A 6028-nucleotide genomic window follows, 5' to 3' on the forward strand; every position below is an offset into this window, starting at 1 on the left:
TCCAACCCAGAGGGTAAACTAGGCCTTGTTTAACTCACATTAAATTTATAGACGGGTCTATCGCGAAATTTATTTTATTACCTTAATTTACCGACGTTTCGACACAGGTTTCACTGGTCGTGGTCGCGGCTAACTGATGTCCCAGCAAAATGTCAAAACAGAGATTTGTGCAGGCCTTGTTTGTAGACAATGTTTTCCTTCACCGAAAAGCGACTGGTAAATATCAAATGATATTTCGTACATAAGTTGCGAAAAACTCATTGGTACGAGCCGGGGTTCGAACCCGCGATCTCCGAATCCCGTAACGTCACGTCACGCTATCGAATAAAATTTGCACACAGTTTTACGATCACCGGTGGCGTAAGAAGTGACCTCATGGCAGGCGTGGCTCACTCCGCGATTTCGTCGCTTTGCTACAGGTAGCTAAAAGTACATCCGTTCCACACCAATTTTGGTGGCTAGCCACAAGCCGCGCGTGGCGCTGTCGCCACCTAGCGGCCATATCTGTCCTGATCGTAACAGACGCGTTTTGTTAGAGAGTGAGTCTTCTGTACCTAGTACTATTATTTATTCTGTGCTCATGGCTCATGGTCCGACTCTACTTAATTTAGCCACTATTTATGGTTGGAACAACATATGTATGTCATTTCATTGTTTTATGTTTCGACACAAAACGACCTCGGAAGGACCTTTTCTTGAATAACATATTATTATACTTGAGAGAAAATGACGGTTTGGTAGGACTATGTCCGCTTCAAAACTATTTATTTGTGCCAACAATCCATAATTATGTAAATGTGTACTTTAACCTTTTCAACGCCAAGAGCCACTAAAGTGGTCGAGTGCTGTCGTGCCCATGACGCCAACAGCCACTATAAAGGCTATGACGGACGCTGTCAAAGCAATTTTCCTGCTGACAGATAAGGTTTATTTTCGCTCTTCATATTGCAACCATTTTGCATTTGGCGTATAAGCCACATTTTAGCATTTTTTTTAATACCACATAGGTGGCAAACAAGCATACGGGCCGCCTGATGGTAAGCAGTCAGCATGGGACGAAAAGCGTTGAAAAGGTTAAAAAACATAATATTTACATAAACATACTACCTGACGATCATAATATAAATTCGGAGGTATATATTAGTGTACAATAGTGAGAGACAGAGTGAGAGATGTCCTTAAATCGTCTGATATAGACACATGTCATTTCAGAAAGTCTAATTGTATCTCACACCAATCAATTATCATTCATCATTCACACATTCATTCATCAGCTCAATCATCTCAACGAGCACATTAATCTAATTTTCTAGTAATGCAATGTTAATTAGGTGATCGTATTTAATGACGAATTATGCAACATCATTAGATGTTGTGAGAAATTTATCGGATCTTTTGTTTAGTTTAAAATAATTAATAAAACGTAGGAAAAACAAGCAATATGCAATTTGTATAACATTCTTACACGAGAAATAAATGCAAGAAAAAAATTGGGGGATTAAAAAAAATGTTTTTAATATTATTTAATAAATAAGTACGTATGAATTAGAAAAGTAGTTGAAATGTGTAATAATGCCTGTATCTATTAAGGTATTGACATATTTTCATTGTTTGCTAAATTTAAATTTCTGAGCACTTTTCCTAAAGAAAGTTCGGCAACTTCTAACAATGTACCTAAATAGGTACCTACCTTATTTATTACCTGGACTAATTTCTGTCTCGGAAAAAAGTAAATTGTAATTACGCTCTTTTTTATTTAAATGGCCTCTTATACCATCTAATTTCGATAGCAATCCTATTTCAATTAAAAAAAAATTTTTCAACATCGATATTAAATTGTTATTTATTAGACAAAGCCAGAACATTCCATTATGAGACGTAACAACATACTGTTAAAATTGATTTTCGTTTAAAAACCAATACGCAGTTGATACATATTTTCATTGGAGGATACAATTTGCGAGCGAAAGTGAAAAGCAGTGAATCAGCTGGCGTGTTATTCCTAATGCATGCATAATCCAGGCGATTCAATTCTTTCGTTAAACCAGCAAAGCGCTCCAAGGTCAAGTCGCTTTCGTAAAAACTAGTCTACTAGCCTACGTCAATTCCTGGGATTAGTTGCCAAGTGGACCCCAGGCTCCCAGGATGAGCCGTAGCAAAATGCCGGGACAACGCGAGGAAGATGGTGATTGTCTTTTAGCTAGGCCCCCAGAAGGTCTTAGGCAAGTCTTAGTGTAAGACCTGAGTGGACGCTCGAAGCGGAGCGTTCGGCGGGGCGTGCAGCGTGGCGTCGGGAGGTCAGGAGTAATTTGAGCAGCGTACTTAGTAAGGCCAGGGCCCTGTTTAATAAACATTACAAATTGTAAATTGTAGTTGTACCTGACAGGTTACAACTCTACAAGTTTCTGTTTAATAAAAATTATAAGTTACAAATTTGTCATAGTGGAAAATTTACAAAATTGTTTAATTTTAGCTACAATTTTACATAATTCTGTTTAATAAACATTTTCACCTCACAGGTGATTGTTTACAATTTTGTATGGAAATTTACTCTATTAAACACATAATTGTACTGACAAGTTTACATATTTTGTAAATTGTAATATAATTACGACAGGTGTTTAATGCTGTGTCAAAACTTGATTTGAAGTGTGCTTTACGATCGGAATAAGAAAAAAACATGGTTCTAACAACAAGTAGTGACAGTAATAGTGAGGATAGTGATAACGAATATGTAATTCAACGGAATCGGCGAGTTTTTCGTAAAAGGATACATTTTACTTTTGATGTAACGGATTTTTCGTTCAACGAAAAATTTCGGGTGAGCAAGACTACCGTCGAATATTTTAAAAATAGGGCATGATCTTGAGCATGATACAAAAAGAAATGCAGCCCTTACGCCGACTGAACAGATTTTGTGTACATTGCACTGGATGGGCTGTGGCTCTCAGTACCATGTAGTAGCAGATGCACATGGAGTAACCAAAGCAACGGTACATAACTGCATAAAAAATGTGTCTAGATTATTGGTCAGTAAATTATTTGGAGAGGAAGTCCGCTGGCCTGCAAATTGTCTCGATATCCCCAGATCGTTTATGAAATATAATATACCAAGAATAGCAGGCATTGTGGATGGTTCGCTTATTCCAATGGATGCTCACATGTCACAATGGATGTCACAATTCTCATAATATGAATGGATTTTGACTAAAATATTAGTTACGCAAATAAATAAAAATACGGGTACCATTAAATAGTTAGTGCCTTCTTTCAAGCCATACAATAAAAAACAGCACTTAAAATATGAAATGTTGTCAATTACGGTTTATGACTGTACATATTCGCCTTACTTAAGTATAATTAAATTACTTACGATAGTCCTTTTTCTAAAATTTTGCCATGTTGTGTCACGTAGGTACTTCCAGTCTTTGTTATAAATACTCAACGATTTTAGTTGTTCGGTAATATCTTTCCACTTCGTGATTTTCATATCATGGGTTAATTTTTCGCTAAACCGGCCGAATAATATATCTTTATTCTCGTATATTAGAGATAAAATTGTAATTTTGTTGTTGTTCTCCATGATTTCAATAGGTAAACCAATTTAATAATTTCTTAATGAGTAACAAATAAGTCTACCCTCATTCATTAAGAACTTGTAGAAAAAACTTACATTTTATGTAAATTGTACTTCACAATTACAATTTTGTAAGTACAATATTGTAATTGAAAGCGACAGGCGTTTTCTACATATGTAAACGTTTATTAAACAATGTTTGCAATGGTAATAATTGTAAGTTATTTACTTGTAAGCTTCTTACTTATTTGTAGGATTTATTAAACAGTACTTGTACATAAATTTAACAAATATGTTACTTTTTAACAAAATTGTCGAATTGTAACGTTTATTAAATAGGGCCCTGAGTGGACGCTCGAGTTGGGCGTGCAGCGGCGCGGGGCGTGCGGCGTGCATGTTAAACAAATGCAAGCGTATAGGAGCGGCCTTAGTACACGCTGCTCAAATTACTTGTGAGCCCGACGCCACGCTGCACGCCCCGCCGAACGCTTCGCTTCGAGCGTCCACTCAGGTCTTACACTAAGACTTGCCTAAGACCTTCTGGGGGCCTAGCTAAAAGACAATCACCATCTTCCTCGCGTTGTCCCGGCATTTTGCTACGGCTCATCCTGGGAGCCTGGGGTCCACTTGGCAACTAATCCCAGGAATTGACGTAGGCTAGTACTAGTTTTTACGAAAGCGACTTGACCTTCCAACCCAGAGGGTAAACTAGGCCTTATTAGGATTAGTCCGGTTTCCTGACGATGTTTTTCCTTCACCGGAAAGCGACTGGTAAATATCAAATGATATTTCGTACATAAGTTTCGAAAAATCATTGGTACGAGCCGGGGTTTGAAGTTCAAACCCCGGCTCGTACAACTTGAACCCGCGACCTCCGGATTGAAAGTCGCACGCTCTTACCGCTAGGCCACCAGCGCTTCCTAGCAAAAGGACAATCGTTGATAGAAAATGCTCCTTACTCCAGGCTATACTGGGGTCCATTTCTCGAACTGTATTAGCGGTATTAGTCTAATATTATGTATTTTTTTCTCTATGAATATTATTAGAGTCAGTCCATGAAAAGTCTGCAGCGGATTTGATAGCCCACGCAGTGCACGTGTTATTTTAAACGTCAAACTTCTATGAAATTATGACGCATAAATGACACTTGCACTGCGTGGGCTATCAAATCCGCTGCAGACTATTCTTGGTCCGACTCTAGTGTGTTTCCATAGTCCCAGTACGACTTGACAGTTCGTGAACTAATATTATTAGTCTAATACCGTTCGAGAAATGGGTCCCTGGTTTTTAGTCTTCTGTACAAAACTTTGTTCACGGAACACTTATGGGATCACTCTGGTCTTGCAAATCGGTTAAATGTGTTTTTCTCAGAAACCGTTTGACGTAGATAGCTAAAATTTGGAACAGTTATAGCAATTACCACCACTAAACATTATTAATAAGTCAAACCCGCTTGTTTATTATTTTAGGGGAAAATTTGGGGGTCGGGTCAGCTGAAATTATTTGTTAGTGGGTTGGTTGCGTGAGTTTAGTGAGTGATTGGAACATGGTTCGTTTATTTTGTCTGAGGTGCGTTCTGAATTCAAATCACTTTCGATTTCTGTTCGCGGTTACGTAGTGGTGTTACATACATTCGGCCACTTGACATTGTTGTACTACAACAGTGGTGGGCAAAGTAGGGCCCGCGGGCCAGATCCGGCCCGCGAAAGGATTTTATCCGGCCCGCCGCCGGTCCTTCGAAAAAATGTGTAGGTATATGATCTATATGACCAGCGATATAATAAAAATGCCTTTTTGCTGTAAATCTGGCCCTCCTCTGAAATTCCTTCAAGTATTGGCCAATTTGTCAGTAAATAAGAACAAAAAAACTATACTCATCTTTTTCTTTTGGGTGCTAGTACTAGTGTAAGACCAAGATAGTATGATTATCTCTGTCTATGTTTGAAATGAGACAGTCCTTTGAACATTGTTATACTAGGTGATTTGTCATATTTATTTAATCTTTTAATATAATGCCATATGATTTACAGGTAGAGAATGTCTAGAGGCATTAAGTCCGCCTGTTGTACTTTTTTACGTGCAATAAAGTATAAAATAAATAAATAAATATGCATTTTTAAAAGCCTAAGCTAAGGCTTTATAAATTAAATTATTTTTAATTAATAATTAAAATTTGGCTCTGTTGGTAAAAAAATTAACCCAAATTTTGATTAGAAAAGTATGATTTCAATTATTATAATTTTGAAAGTTGTGCACGGTTAAAAAGTCGAGTCCTTCAGTTGCCTTAATTACGATAAGTAAAACAAAGTAAATAATTACTATGAATGGGCCTGGGCCATATTACCTATACCGAATGATTTAATATTTAAAATTTAAGACTCGAAAACTTATATGACAGCTCAAGGTTTTAATAACAAATTAACCGTTTATAAAACGAAATAGAGCTTTACA

Source organism: Cydia amplana, chromosome 24, assembly GCF_948474715.1.
Source record: "Cydia amplana chromosome 24, ilCydAmpl1.1, whole genome shotgun sequence".
Lineage (NCBI taxonomy): Eukaryota > Metazoa > Arthropoda > Insecta > Lepidoptera > Tortricidae > Cydia > Cydia amplana.